The sequence below is a fragment of the Sinocyclocheilus grahami genome, unplaced genomic scaffold (genome assembly GCF_001515645.1).
Source record: "Sinocyclocheilus grahami isolate Dianchi unplaced genomic scaffold, SAMN03320097.WGS_v1.1 scaffold1528.1, whole genome shotgun sequence".
NCBI classification, from domain to species: domain Eukaryota; kingdom Metazoa; phylum Chordata; class Actinopteri; order Cypriniformes; family Cyprinidae; genus Sinocyclocheilus; species Sinocyclocheilus grahami.
Window position 1 is genome coordinate 137,128 of NW_015506707.1, and position 16,780 is coordinate 153,907.

Sequence of the window (16,780 nt, forward strand, 5' to 3'; positions counted from 1 at the left end):
TCTATTCATTTGCTGCTTGTTTTCTTTAAAAAAAAAAACTAACACAAAAAACTAACACTTGCTTTCTAATCTTTTTGTATTCTGTCTGATTTCTTTTCATTTATTATACAATTAACAAAAGCAAAACAGACCTATAACACTAGCTTGCGCTATTCTTTTTCTATTCTATCTGTTTTCTATTTATTTATTATATGATTTAAAAAAAACCCTTGCTACATGTACTGTGTTAAGCTAACTGAGACTTGTTATAGCACTTGTGTATCATTGCTCTTTTGTTGATTTTGATTGCTTCCATCGTTCTCATTTGTAAGTCGCTTTGGATAAAAGCATCTGCTAAATGACTAAATATAAATGTTGTTTTTTGAGCTTGACAGTCACTAAAAGCTGAATTAAATTTCTGGAATGACTTAAGCATTAATAAATAATGAACCATTTAATTTGTGGGTGAAATATTCCTTTAAAACTGTAGAAAATACAAAGATTTCCATTTGATTTCGTTCTGCTGTGGTCAGGATTCTTCCACATGTGCAGACGGAATTGAAGAAGCTCAATGAGCGTTTATCCTGGCGTTATTGAATGGAAATAGCCTCAGCACCTTATCAAATCTAGAGTGACCTTGGCAGACCGGGTCGATCTTCAGATGAAGGTCTGAAGGACATGTTTTGAGGCTCTTTTGATCCCTCGTTTCCAGCAATAAAGGCCTCGGCACATATTAACGCTCATAGGTCTTTATAAGTGCCAGTCTCAGCCAGAGCTGATGTAGACAAACGTCTCGCAGCCTCAACCGCTCGTCTTCTGTTATTGCTGGATATTTGGTTTAAGAGGAACATGAGTCACGGCCACAATGGAAACAAATAGTTTTTTTTTAATGAGGAACGAGGGATTTTGAGGAGTTCACTGTACGGTCACTTGAAACCATAGAGCGGGAAGAGTTCAGAATTGGGCTGAGAATCCAAATCCAAATGAGTTCATATTCAGAATCACTTCCATTTTTAATGACATTCGGTTTTGTTAATGGATTTGAAACGTCTCTATGTTTGTGCTGATGTGAAAGGAGAGTGTTTCCAAATATCTTTATTCCTCAGAAATACAGAAAGATCCATTAATAGAAACCAGAATTAATAAAATTATCATTGAGTGAAATCAGAATCTTCAAAACTGAGCGGCGTTCTGACTTCACTTAGTCATTTTATTTTTATGCATGGTTCTGTTTTGTCTGCATTAACATATCTTGTTAATTAACATTTTAGAGGTTGTCAGAGAAATTTATTTGCTCTTTCTTAGTTCCATGCATGGCCTAAAACGCTTGCCGGCCCGATTTAACACGGTGGGATGTTTGGGTGAAGATGTTGTGACTAACAGAACAGATTCTGGGTGATTTTTCTCCTCTTTCTCTCTCCAGAGCTCTGGCTGAATGAGTATTTCACTCTAAAATGCACATTACACCTCCATAATCATATTTGCTGGGTGAAATCCAATACTTGTTTCTTACTAATTTTGGGTTGCTGTTTCCAAAAATAGTGCCTTTTTGCCTGAGCTTGTCACACTTTCTTACTAAATATGATGCATTTCGTAGCATTTTTGCCTTTACAACCATTTGTAATGTGAAGTAGTCTTGTATTTTTCTTAATCAACAGACAAACTGCAGTAAAGACATCTGAGCCAGACTACAGATATTTTTGTTGTAATTTTTGTTTTTACATGTATTACTTTATTTTATACCTTTATGCCTGATTTCGAAGTTAATGATGAAGTTAAATTACATATTTTGAATACTTATTTTTGTCATTAAACTAACTTTTGACATTTGACTGCTTGTGTATATATATATATATTAGAGATGCACTAATGTATCGGCCAATAATCGGTAATCAGCATTGGCTGATAAAAGCAATTATTTGCACTATTTGCCTTTAGCCGATTGTTTAAAAACAGACGATGATCAGGTCTGATTATATCCTAAACTAAACTAAACTAAACTAAACTAAACTATTGGTATCTGTATCGGTAGATATTATTCTGAATAATCGGTTATCGGTATCGGATGAGAAATTTAGTATCGGTGCATCTTTAATATATATAAAATATATATTATATAATACATTTTTTAAATCTTATTTTGTGGAAAACAAAACTAGTTTTTGAACTCATCAAATCATAAAATTATAATATTATATATAATATAAGGCCTTTTTGCAAGTCAGCAGAATACATTTTTTTTCAAGATGCTGGATTTTTTTTAAGTACTTTAGAAGATTTTTACAATTATTTTCATCCCAGTGGGCATTATAATAGGCTTCAGTTTCTTTACACAAAATGTTATATTCAAGATTTTATTTGTCCTGTACACAGTTATATAGAGAATATATAACCAGCAGTGCAATGTAAATCAGGTCATCTCCAAAGACTGTGCAGTTATTTGTAAAGTATATACCAAAAAAATAAACAGAGATGATAAGATAGTAACAAAGAAAGAAGTCTGGGAAGTACAGGACAGTATATAATTGACTTAAACACAAATTATCGATCTTTATTTGTTGGTGTGAAATGTGACCTGGACGTGTTCTTGACTGCTTTCGTGAGATTCATCTGAATGCGCCGTGGTCTGTCAGTGATGCTTACAGCAGCAGGTTTTGCTAGTTTGAAATGTAAATGACTGTAAATGCTGATTTTGTCTTTGCGGTGAGGAGAGCTGAGACGAAGGTCATTTTCAGTCAAGCAGCGATTAAGAGCTCAGCTTCAGTCCAGGACTTTTACTGTTTTATTGAGACTGACAGGAGCGGACGACAGTTATTTGACCTTTGAACGTCCAGCTATGAATAATGGACTATGTGTACATGTAAATGTGGTTTTAAGCATTTATATGCCACTAGCCATGCCAGAGTCAACAGATTTAATGCACTGTAAGTCGCTCTGGATACATGCATAATGCCACATGCATAAATGTAAAGTCTTGTGCATCAGTGTAAAGATGCATGAAATAATTCAGTTTTATATATATTCAAATGACATTTGTTGTCTCAATCAATCATGCATTTGTTTATTTTATCCCAAACAGTATCGTTAAACCTATTTAGACAGGACTAGTTTAGTAGAATGATCATATGGTAAATGTATGTTTTGCAAACATACTTTGTCAGTGCTTCTCTTGCATATTACTGAAAATTATCTGCTAACTTGGGTTTTCTAGAGAAATCTAGAAACTTTCTCATACTTTATGCACAATTTTCAGATTCAACACGGAAATTAAAGTTAGTGTTTTGCTCTTTTCTTTGCTGCCAAAGAAACTCATTGCTGAAAGCAGCATCAAATTATCCAGTGAAACACTAATAAAATAATTTGTTTCATTTGTTGCAAATAGCAGATGCTTTTATCCGAAGCAGCTTGCATTGCATGCAGGTTATATATTTTATTGGTTTATGCCTCATAATCGAACCATAGTATTGGAGTATCATGTCTTCTATTCGAGCTTCAAGAACGTATTACATTAGATTCTGTAACTGTAACTCACTTAGAGTCATTTAGAAAACAAATCCCATCCGAATAGTGCTGACAGCATTGATTTTGTTTTAATAGATGTTTTTTGTAGCCTAGAACAGTTTAGTTGTATTTCTACTTGCAGCTCTGAATTAGTTTATGTATTTCATCGGGTTTCTTGTCACTTGTAGAGACTCTGATCGTGTGTCCTGCTTTTTTGTTATTTTTGCATGCCTTAAACCCTCCTGTTTTTTGCATCAGACAGAAGACAGCTTAGAACACACTGGACCCTTTTATATAATTAATGAGTCCAATTATATTCAGAACAGGAAGAACATAGAGGGACAAATGAGGAGTTACTGTGACCATGTCTATTCGCTTCGCCCGTCTCTTCTTCCTCTCACGGGACGTAATTAAAATCCAGCGCTCGTTCCCGATCCTGCCAAACTCCCAGCGCTGCGGAGACGCGTCACGTTCACCTGCGCCAGGTGACCTTTCTCAGGAGACCGTGACCGTCTAATACGGCACAAAACAAGTCAAGTGCTCATCTGTTGCTCTTTATTGCTCGCTCTTGTTCTAAGAATGGTACAGTAAAAATTATATTATTTCGAAATATTATTACAATTTAAAATTGCAAAAAAACCCAGGAGATAACTAAAATTTTTCAGGGTTTGGGGTTTGTAAGATTTTTTTTTTATGTTTTTGAAAGAAGTCTCTTCTGCTCACCAAGGCTGCATTTATTTGATTTAAAAAAATGCAGTAAAAATCTGAAATATTATTACAATTTAAAATAGCTGTTTTCTATGTGAATATCTGTTAAAATGTAATTTATTTCTATGATCAAAGCTGAATTTTCAGCATTATTACTCCAGTCTTCAGTGTCACATGATCTTCAGAAATCATTCTAATATGCTGATTTTCTGCTCAAGAAACATTTCAGATTTTATGTATATATATATATAAAAATTATTATTATTATTCTGTAATAAATATTCAAAAACTTTTTTTGTACATTTTTGTGAGAACCATGATACGATACATTTTTAAGGCTTTGATGATTACAAAGTTCAAATTCATACTTTCATGCTCTTTTGTCTTATTATTAACCATGTTTATTTGAAGTAGATATCTTTTGTAACGTTATAAATGCCTTTACTGTCGGTTTTGATCAATTTAGTGCTTCTTGCTGAATAAAAGTATTAATTTCTTTGTAGAGCGAAATTGAAAGGATGCAGTATTTTACAATAATCTCTGCAGAACAAAACACTGCAACTAAATTTACGTGAACGTCCACAAAACGTTTCATTATTGTTGAAACGGTGACTTTTTGGGGGGGGGGGATTCCTTGACAAATAGAAAGTAAAAAGAAAATATTTTTTCTGTCACTTTTGATCATAATGCCTCCTTTCCTGAATAAATGTATTCAATTCTTTAAAAAAAGAATGTCTTACTGACACTAAACTTTTGAATGGTAGTATATACTAGCACTGTTTAACTCCTACAAGCATCATTTTACCTCTGTCACCCAACATACTAACATTATCTGCAACAACCTGATCTCCGCAATCTCCCGGGGATCCTTCAGCGCTGCTGTACGGTGTGACTCACGATTCTCGATTGAAATAAAAGCTTCCTAACCTGCAATCATCAAACAGCCCTCGACACTCGCTCTCCCTCATTTCTCTCCGCTGCGCCGCAAATGACTGTTATCTCATCAAATGGATGAGTCTTTCTGTAATTTGAAGGCAATTGCTGGTCATTTTCGGTGTCTGCGGCTCTCGTTGCCTGCCGGCGAGAGTTCATTGAGATTATTAGACTTTATCTGGAGAGAGAAGGGAAGCCCTCGGCTGCTGTCTGAGGTGGATGACTAATTGAATATTTTGTAAAGCGCTCTTATCTGGTTACTGTGTGTGATTCCTTGTAGGTGATGAAACGTGTGAAGCCGGGCATGAAAGAGTATGAGATGGAGAGGTAAGTATTGATCCGTTAATTGATTTAGTTGATTGATTGAGCTGCTGGTGTCTCTGGTGTCCTGATTAAATCCTCTCACCTAAAGTGAAGCCTAATGAAGAAAATCACACTCTTTCCCCATGAACTCGCTCTGAATCAGTCAGTGTTTCCATTCATCTGAGAGCCCAGCAAAGTACTTTACTGTATAACCCACAGACTTAGTTTTCTGGTTTTGACGAGATGTTTTAACATATGAAAGCATCCAGTTGTTTTTGTCAGTCTGGTGTTTACAAACTAATTTGAGTGTGCGTGCATAACCTCTAACTGTTATATAATGAATATCTTGTAGTTTCAGAGTATCTATTGTTCTCTGTTTAATCAGTGTGAGGTGTTGATCTTCTAAGTGTTTTTGTGCCTGATAAGACCAGCCGACCTCTGCTCTCCTCTCCAAACAAAAGCTCTGATAAGCTGTGGCTTTTTACAGGGATTTTCTCTCAATATCTGCAGCTGGAGAAAGTGTAAGATAAGACCGACTCCTTCCACTCGTTTTGTCCTCTGAAGAAGCGCTGCAGTGATGTCCGGAGGTCTTGAAGCGGGCCATGCAACACTGGCTTTATCCAGACCTTCAGAGATTGTGATGCATGATCTACCTCCTCTAATGATACCGTCCCTCTCAGCTCTGGCCGCCCAAGTGCATGCTGGGATGCGACCTCCGCATTCATCTCTCCCCCTCTGTGTGGTCTGGAGAAGCCAATTTCCATCCAATTTTCTTCGAACTTTCTTTTTTCCCCATGAATGTCAGTTTCCTCCAGGGATCGCGAGGGCTTTTAATGCGAGCTCTGTTATGCATCTGCTGCAGTCCTACAGTCACATTAGGCCATTAGGGGCCAGTGATTCACTGATGACTGGACATAATGAGAGAGACTGTGGCAAACAGGTGTGTGTGTATGTTTGTTTGTGTGTGTGTGTGTGAGTGAGTGAGTGAGTGAGTGAGTGAGTGAGTGAGTGAGTGAGTGAGTGAGTGAGTGAGGGAGTGAGTGAGTGAGGGAGTGAGGGACAGGTGTGTGTGTATGTGTGTGTGTGTGGCACAACAGGACAGACCCGCAGGCAAGGTCACACTCACTAGGGACCAGTGCACAAGATTCGAGGTGAAACATCTTCACAGAAACAAAAACAAAAACATGGCTGGATTTGCTAAAGTTTGTAAGTTTGTGCTAGCTTAAGTTTGCAAACAAGTTTCTTGAGTGTAATTACATTGACATTCAGAAGTTTGAGGTCAGTGAAATAAGTCTGTTCTGCTCACCAAGGCTATTTATTTGATCAGAAATACTGTAAAAATAGTGAAATGTTATTATGATTTAAAATAGTATTTTTTATGTAAATATCTGTTGAAATGTAATTTATTTATGTGATCAAAGCTGAATTTTCAGTATCATTACTCCAGTCTTCAGTGTCACATGATCTTCAGAAATCATTCTAATATGCTGATTTGCTGCCCAAGAAACATTTCTGATTATTATCAATGTTGAAAACAGTTGTGCTGCACAATATTTTTGTGGAAACCGTGATACATTTTATTTTTTCAGGATTCACAGATAATAACAGCATTTATTTGAAATATAAATGATTTGTAACATTATAAATGTCTTTACTGTCACTTTTGATCAATTTAATGCATGCTTTATGAATAGAAGTAATAATTTCTTTCAAGAAAAAAAATCAGAAAGACCCGAACATACACTTGTAAGGTAACACACACACATTTATTTACATGTGCACATATAGATGCAGCAGCAAGATGATAACAGCATATACTTGCTTCCCTATCGAATGGGAACTCACACTGCGTCCCCTAAAGTGTCCTCTAGGGGACGCAGTGTCTCGTTTCCCTTCTCAGGGAACCATGGTTACATGGGTAACCTGAGACGTTCCCTATCGAATGGGAACTCACACTGCGTCCCCTAGAGGACACTTTAGGGGACGCAGTGTCTCGTTCCCCTTCTCAGGGAACCATGGTTACATGGGTAACCTGAGACGATTTTGTTCCCATGAATTACATTTGATCATGTATTGCATGACGCTCATTTTTAACACTAATTTTTGCTTCATTACATTTGTAATTGCTTATTAAATGAAGCAGCTGAGGCTCCTCAGTGGGAATGACACAGAAATCTACCGCAAAAAGATCCCAGTTTTAGTTGGTATTTAACAACATAGGATCACTTCTGGGCTCTTGAGAGAGGATCCTCTCACCTCTGCACAATGCTGGAAACTTCATTATTTATTTTTAACTCCTTAATTCTCCTTTGAAGTGTGTGAATGTGCGTGTGTGTGGTGTAGTTTCGGCTGGCCGCAGTGCTGATGTCAGATTGAAGGTGCTTTCATCATCAGTAGAGGACATTTGGAGAGCATGAGTTTACTGAAAACACGAGAAACATGAGAGGATAACAGCAGGAAAATCCATTGATCGCCTTCTTTTTAAAGCAGTGAATCTCAATCTTTTTGACTCTTAAGGTCCTCCACTGTCCACAGCAATATCCAAAGCTCTCTCTCTCCATCATTTGTTTCCTCTGCTCTGTTTTCCCAACGTATTTGAATCTGCAGGGAGTCCTAGTTTCTTTTAATTCAATCTCACAATTACAGAGGTTTTTTAGAGATTAAAGGCAGAGTAAGTGATTTCTGGTAGCCAATGTTGATATTTGAAATTTAAAATGGACTTTTCATGACTTTTCTAGCCGTACGTGATTTACTGAAGAAGCATGAAGATGACTTTTTAAATATTTATTTTGTATATTTTTATTATATATAATATAATAGTTTTGTCATATTTTAAATGTGGTTTTATTTGCTTTGACATGTTTTGTAGTTCTTCATCTCCCATTTTAATCCTGAGTGTTTGAAATATTTGGGATAATGAGATTGACTTTGTGTCGTGGGACTTGAGACATTGTTTTTCATCTCTTCTGAAGAATAACAGGATCAACCGTGAGCTCTGCTGTGATGACGAGCGCTCGTGTTATTTAGCCCAGAATGGTGAATACTGCTCATATGGATCTATATTCTGGAGAGGCGAGGGTTACCCAGCATGCACCGGGCCCATCTGACCACAGGATTGGTCCCTCAGGGAGCAATTAGGTCCAACGAAAGTATGTGTGAGCTGAGAAAGTTGAGAGACGTCAAACCTGTGGCTTTAACCCATTGTCAGCTAAACGCTTGTTAGCCGAGGCAGCGCTGCATATGAGAGAGCTCACTTTCACGCTCGCGCTTTCCATTACCTGCTGCTGCACGAGCAAAGCAGATTCTCCTCCCTCTGTGTCCTTCATTCAGATCTCGATGAGTTCAGTCCTGTTCGGGACTCTTGCAGGAAGAAGAGATGAGGCCGCTGTCGCTTTCAGAGAAAATAGAGAGTTCGGAACTTTTCTTCTTACCTATTTGTGAATTATTGCGTGACTTGTTGGTTACAGTGTTTACTTGCTTTTTATTATATATATATTTTAATATTTCTTTATTTGTGAAAAATACGGTAATAGGTTTACAGAATCAAGAAGTTATTATAAGTATGTTTATTTGACATTTATTTTTAAATTCATTTTCAAATGATTTAAAACTTCTTAAATATTAATTAAAATAAATACTCTATCTATCTATCATTTATCTATCTATCTATCTATCTATCTATCTATCTATCTATCTATCTATCTATCTATCTATCTATCTATCTATCTATCTGTGTGTCCGTCCGTCCATCATTAGTTCTATCTATCCATCCATCCATCCATCCATCCATCCATCCGTCCATCCATCCATCCATCCGTCCGTCCATCATTAGTTCTATCTATCCATCCATCCATCCATCCATCCATCCATCCATCATTAGTTCTATCTATCCATCTATCCATTCGTCCATCCATCCGTCCGTCCGTCCGTCCATCATTAGTTCTATCTATCCATCCATCCGTCCATCCATCCATCCATCCGTCCATCCGTCCATCCATCCATCCATCCATCCATCCAGTCATCCATCCATCCATCCATCCAGTCATCCATCCATCCGTCCAGCCATCCATCCATCCGTCCATCCATCCATCCATCCATCCAGTCATCCATCCATCCGTCCAGCCATCCATCCATCCGTCCAGCCGTCCATCCAGTCATCCGTCCGTCCATCCGTCCGTCTATCCATCCATCCATCCATCCATCCAGTCATCCGTCCATCCGTCCAGCCATCCATCCAGTCATCCGTCCGTCCGTCCATCCGTCCAGCCATCCATCCATCCATCCATCCATCCATCCAGTCATCCGTCCATCCGTCCAGCCATCCGTCCATCCGTCCAGCCATCCATCCAGTCATCCGTCCGTCCGTCCGTCCGTCCATCCATCTATCCGTCCAGCCGTCCGTCCGTCCGTCCGTCCATCCGTCCAGCCGTCCGTCCGTCCATCCATTGGAGTCAGTATAATTTTTTGGGGTGAAAGAAATGATAGAAATTAATACTTTTGTTTAGCAAAGATGCTTTAAATTGATCAAAAGTGATGATAAAGACATTTATAATGTTACAAAAGATTTCTATTTCAGATACATGCTGTTCTTCTAAACTTTCTATTTGTCAAAGTAATTTGAAAAAAATATACTCCGCTGTTTTCAACATAATAATAATAATCAGAAATGTTTCTTGAGCAGCAAATCAGCATATTAGAATGATTTCTGAAGATCATGTGACACTGAAGACTGGAGGAATGATGCTGAAAATACAGCTGCGCATCACAGAAATACATTTAACATATTCACATAGAATACAGCTATTTTAAATAGTAAAAATATTTCACAATATTACCGCTTTTGCTGTATTTTAGATCAAATAAATGCAGGCTTGGTGAGCAGAAGAGACTTCCTTAAAAAACATTAAAAATCTTACTGTTCAAAAACGTTTGTCTGTTAGGGTATATACAGTATATCAGCCATTGGCCCCCTGCTCCCTACGATATCAGCATCAGCAAAAAAACAATATCGTTCAAGCACTATTTCATACACTTAAATTGTATAATTATCCCTGTGTTTTTCCCCTGTGCTGAACAGACGTGTTTGTAACATACTACCAGGTATTTTACAGTAATATTAACAGTAGTAGTTACTGATAAGCATGTGTTAAACTTAAGATATGCATGTTTCCCCCCCAGTTTTTTTAAGTCAGTTTAATGCATTTAAATGAAATATAATTAAATCGCAATATGTGTATGCAAACATGTTCTGCCAATCATTCCCTGTCAGAGTTCAGTGTTTTAATAGTTTTGATGATATGTAAAAGTCTCAGCGTGTGTGATGCGGTCTCTTCTCATGCGTTTTGATGTTGTCAGGTTCTTCATCTGCAAGCGTGAGAGGGGTTTAGGAAACAAAGCAATACTCATTTTTAGTGTCTTTTTATCTGCCTTGTCTCCGCGTCTCTGAAGCTTTCACTCATCTTTTTGTTTAATTTCATGGGATCTCTCCAGATGAAGTGAGAGTGTCAGACGAGCTCCTGATTTAATGTGTTCCTCTGCCTTTACGATCCAGATGAAGACGATGTAAGCATTATTTTTGGCTCTCCGACAGGGATTCTCTCATATTTGTAAAGCAATGCAGCTGTTGTCATGGTTACAAGTTTATAAATAGGCTGCGCAGGTGACAGGAGAACCGACGATACGGGAAGAAAGACGGCGCTGAAATCTATCCCACAATTCCCTGCTCCTCACTGAGTGCATTTCTAGTTTGCTTTTACTAAATGTGAAGGCATGACCTTTTTGTCTGAATTAATAACATGCATTAGTCAAAACCGGCCGACTCTTGTGTATCAGTACAGCTGTAACTCTTAATCGATTTAATTAAACTGCAAGAGAATAATCACACGCAGATGTGTTTTCGGTGTTATAAATGTGCTGGAGATGAAGTCTGCGGTTATTCATGTTTGTCCCCTCGCTGCTTGGCATTTCTGTCATGCTCATTGTTCTGTAACTCTCTCTCTGGAAAAACTCCAGCTACAGCTGCAATTAGAAGCAGTTTGAGGGTTTCATTAGGACTCTCTTGCGATGGCCACTGGCTGAGACTTCAAAGCGGCTGATAAGAGCTGCATCACAGAAAGGAGATAACGCTGCTGCATGCCGCTGTGACTCTGAGGGCATGCAGACCACCTCTCTGACTTCTGCACTGTCAATTTGATAGTGGTTTTGTGATTTAATGATTCCAGATGTGAATTTTACTCCTGTAACACTTTCCCTAGTGGAGAAACAGCAAAGTCACAAATCGCTCGTCTGCATTTAAACACGCAGCCAGACTGAAGATGTGATTATTGTGCAGTTTACATTTCAATCACATTTGGTGTTCCTGGTCAAAAATGACCAGCCTTCAGAAATTGCTTATAAATCTCTCATTATGCTATATTACAACCAAATCTTGGATTCAATCTGTTTGTCAACTTTGAGTGAAAAGCAATATTTTCGGATAATTTGGGCAATATTTGCTTTTTGAGTGACAAACAATTATCTGTTGGTACTTTTGACAAAATTCAGTTTCTGAGTGAGAAAAGCATTATTTGTAGATACTTTTGGCAACATAAAATTTTTGAGTGACAAAAAATGTGGATAATTTTAGTAATATTCAGTTATTGAGTGAAAAAAAAATCTGTGGATGATTTTGGCAATATTCAGTTTTTGAGTGAAAAGCATTATTTGTAGATAATTTTGGCGATGTTCACTCAAATTGAGGTGCCCGAGTTCAAATCAGTGAGACCTACGATCATTCAGATACAAAAAGAAACACAAAATCCGTGCTAATTGAAAGAAAAGTTGACAAATAGATTGAATCCAAGATTCCAAGTGATAATATAGCAAGATGAGAGATTTACAAGCACTTTTCTGTAGGATGGACAAATGTAACAAGTTGTGGACTAAAAAGTGCTAAAATTATCAAAGCATTTTTGGGAAGTTTTTATACTCTGTGTGAGCCAAGTCAGTAAGTTTTATGCAGTAACATAACAAGCATTTTCAGGAAAAAGAAAATCCTCTCTGGGTCAAAATGACCGGAACACAACATGAGAGCGAAGAGAATCCATCAAATGTGCGCTCTAACAGCATTAAAGAAAATCATATGGGCATGTTTGCAAGTAAAAAATAAAAAAGATAATAACATATTAGACTTGCACTGTCAGTGACATGAGCAAAACACACAATTGTCACAGTCGTTAATCGCAATTACTTTCATGACAATTAATCATCAGCACAAAATACATGATCGTGACAGGCCTAATTCAGAGTTTATGCACAGAATCTCCTGTTGAATGAGTCTTGAGCTTTTCCAAATGCTAGTGAACTGCATATCTAGACATTTTAGGCATCGTCACAAAAACAGCTGAACCAAAAGTTATTCTGCTGCCTTCTTAGGCCACATTTTAAGACCACTTTACATACGTATGTCATTCACATGCAATATGCATGCATATTTAATTCTTCATTCCCGGAATACATAGCAACAATCTCAGATGAGTCCAGTGAAGTGTTGATTATAAGCATTTCATTCAACAAAAAAGTTTGTCTATGCATTATAAATAAAAATTAATTATTAAAGAAAATCATGTGGGTCTATTTCATTACGTTTGCCTAATAATGTTTTAGCCTTGCACGGTAAGTGAAATAAGCAAAAAAGACAATAAATTGTTAATTGCAATTATTTGCATGGCAATATTTGCAAGCAATATAAAAGTATTTATTAAAAAAATGACAGATTAAATTGAATTCACCCAATATTTTGTGTAGCATGCACACTCTAACGATGCATGATTACATCATGAGCCTCAGTGTCTCTATGGTTTGATACAGAGTATTTATGAATCTTCTGGTGTTCCTGATGAAATCACACGCAGAACAAGCAGGATTTTTATCTCCAAACTCTCTTGAAGTTTCAGACTCGGCGTAATGTGGAAATGTGTGACTTTTAGGAAGTGGTATGCCCTGACGTGCTTTGATATATGTTTCGCTGCGTGATATTAAACTTTCTGGGTTAGATGAAACTGTGGAATAAACAAAATTGCTTCGATTTGAATCCTCTCTGTATTTATAGAATCACAGATATTTTGCTATGAAGTTTGAGAGTTGAGCATTTCTTTATCACTCCCTTCTGTACCTTGGTTATATATCACCTCCTTAATTAGAGCCATTTTAAATTGCTATTCCCAACCTTTTATACTTCTGTCGTTTGATATTTCTGAGTGAAACCGGATCTTCAGCAAGTTTGTGGGACTCGATATAATTGATTGGAGAGTGAAAAGTCCCATTTCGTTCAGAATGATGTGGAGGATGAAGGTTAGGTTTACCGTCAAAAGCATCTCCTTTAATCCCATGCAATGACAGCACTTTTCAAATCTTTATTTGCTATTATTGCTGTAACCTTTATTATATTTAGCATTGAAGCACTGTTAAATATTCACATGATTTAAGAAAGGCAGCATAACCTGCAATAGCGGTCTGAAAGAAAATAAATTAAATTACTACCTAAACTAAACGCTTGTGAAACCTAGGTGAGGTTATTTATTTATTAAGTAATATACAGATTTATCAAATAAATAATAGACTTATTAAATAAGAGATTTATTTAATTGATTTAGCAATGATGGTCTTTAATTTACATTTAATTTTACATTAATTTAAGAATAAAGAATAATATTTACTATAATAATATTAAATACACACATTGTCATATAATAAACAAAAATTTGCAAATTATACAAATATTTTTTTATACAAATTAAAAAAATGTGTGTGTGTGTGTATATATATATATATATATATATATATATATATATATATATATATATATATATATATATACATACACACACACTTATCATTTATTTATTTAGTTATACAAATGTATGTCATTGTAATGATTAAAAACATTATACCATTATAACATTATATATTTATTTATTTTCTAGTTCTAATTGATATTCAAAATAATGTATACATGAATCGTTCACAATAAGACCAGTTTTAAGACATTAGTTTTTGATTTAATGTTGACTTTAAGATCCTTCAGGACTACACGGCATAGTTCAAGAGACATAATTCCCTTTGTGTTCGAGTAAATTAATTCTCACCTCGAACGCTGCTAAAAATACTCTCAGCCTCAAATCTATTCCTCTCTGAGACTGAATGCATGCTGTATTCATTTGCAACTGTTTTTTCTGATGAAAGATGCTCTCGCAGAGTAAGAAAGAGAGTGTCACACACACACACACACACACACACACACACAAGAGATCTGTCCCCACATTAGATTCCCTCCCACTTCATTTCTGTCCGTCATGCACTGGGCTGCAGATAAAACTCTGCTCTCTGAGAGATGCCCTCCAATTGCATCCAGCCAATTTATAATTAGATTTATTATATAAGTTTTATATTAGGATTGCTTATGCATGAGTTGCACTTTTATGTAACCGAATAAAGAGCGGAATTTAGGCTGCCAGGAAGTATCGGCCAGAACATGATCTGAGACGACATCTCAGAAAATGTGTTGATTCCCAAAACTGATTACAAAGCGCTCCTCCTTTTCGGAAAATGGATGTCATGCAGAGCTGCTGCTCTCCAGGAAAAAACAAGCTTTTTCATGAGCCTTTAATCAATACAGGAGGCATTATGGGCCGGAGGGCCTTCAAAATCCTGAACATCTTTGAACTGAAGCAGTGTCTTTCTGTGAGCATGTGCTGGCGTGACAGTCGTGTCAAGATGTTGTTCTTGAGTCATGGGTTCAGAGTCATCAGTCAAACTGCTGACAGTTCAGACGATAACAAACAGAAATCTGTTTTACAAGACTAAGACTTGGTTTTAAAAACGAACATTTGCTGAAAATGTGCTCACTCTCAGGTCATTCGAGATTAGGATGAGTTTGTTTCTTCGTCAGATTTGGAGAAATGTAGCATTGCATCACTTGCTCTGCAGTGAATGGGTGCCGTCAGAATGAGAGTCCAAACAGCTGATAAAAACATCACAATAATCCACAGCACTCCAGTCCATCAGTTAACATCTGGAGAAGACAAAAGCTGAAACTAATCCATCATTAAGACGTTTTTAACTAAAATACATTGAGTCGATAATCCATAATAACGCTTCCTCCAGTGAAAAAGTGTTCTGGTCTGAATCAGGAGAGAAATCTGCACAGATCAAGCAGAGTTTAAACAGCTCTAAACACATATGTTGCTGGATTTTGATGTGAGAGACAACAGCAGATGCACTTTTTCACTGGAGGAAGAGTTATTATGAATTATGGATTCATATTTGAGTTAAAAACGTCTTAATGCTGGATTTGTTTCAGCTTTTGTCTTCTCCAGATGTTAACTGATGGACTGGAGTGCTGTGGATTACTTGTGGATTATTGTGATGTTTTTATCAGCTGTTTGGACTCTCATTCTGACGGCACCCATTCACTGCAGAGCAAGTGATGCAATGCTACATTTCTCCAAATATGATGAAGAAACAAATTCATCCTAATCTGGGATGACATGAGGATGAGGACAGTTCCAGGAAATTTTCATTTTTGGTGAATTCTACCTTTAAAGTAAACATGAAATAAAAATGGTAAATCTTCTAAATTCATATCACTGATCTTATTGTGAATGACTCATCAGTGCATGTTATTCGATTTTCTTCTTGTCTTCTTGATCTTTATTTCTCAGATAGATTATTGGTTCATATTGGTCCAGTAGCCAAATAATACCTATTGTTTTAGGCAGCTGCTGTTGTAGGGAATAAAAAATTTCTACAATCTTGCCAATAGTTAACACGTGAATTTAATGTAGGTTAATTCTAATTTAATAAAGGTTAGAGCAATAATAGCAAATATTGTATAAGAAGTGTTAGCATTAGGCCGTATGATCAGCGTTAGAGATGACCTGCCTCATGTGATCATACTTACTGTGGCTCCAGGCAAATGCAGCTTCTGAGACTCTCATTTCACTGAGAGGCTTCCAGCTCTGTGTGTGTGTGTGTGTGTGTGTGTGTGTGTGTGTCTGTGTGTGTGTGTGAGTGTGTGTGTGTGTGAGTGTGTGTGTGTGTGTGAGGAGACACACTGATCTCATCGATCAGGGATTCAGCACATTAATGATGCCTGCAGGTGAAGCTCGGGTCCTGTGAGTCAACAGGGGAGAGAAAAACAACGATTCACTCGATTTTTAATTCTTCTCAAAGCCTCAACTGTAGCACTGCAGAAAGCACACATGCACACACACATGCACACACACACACACACACACACACACACACACTCACACACACACACACACACACACACACACACACACACACACACACACACTCACACACACACACACAC

At 37.0% G+C, this 16,780-nt stretch overlaps 1 long non-coding RNA gene across 1 annotated transcript in view; it reads left to right on the top strand.

Moving 5' to 3' along the window:
* The window catches only part of LOC107570972 (uncharacterized), a 34,073-nt gene that overhangs the window by 2,101 nt on the left and 15,192 nt on the right, over nt 1–16,780 (top strand). The window contains exon 2 of the long non-coding RNA XR_001607116.1: nt 5,402–5,448. This is a non-coding gene — a long non-coding RNA (uncharacterized lncRNA). The remainder of the gene's footprint in view (nt 1–5,401; nt 5,449–16,780) is intronic.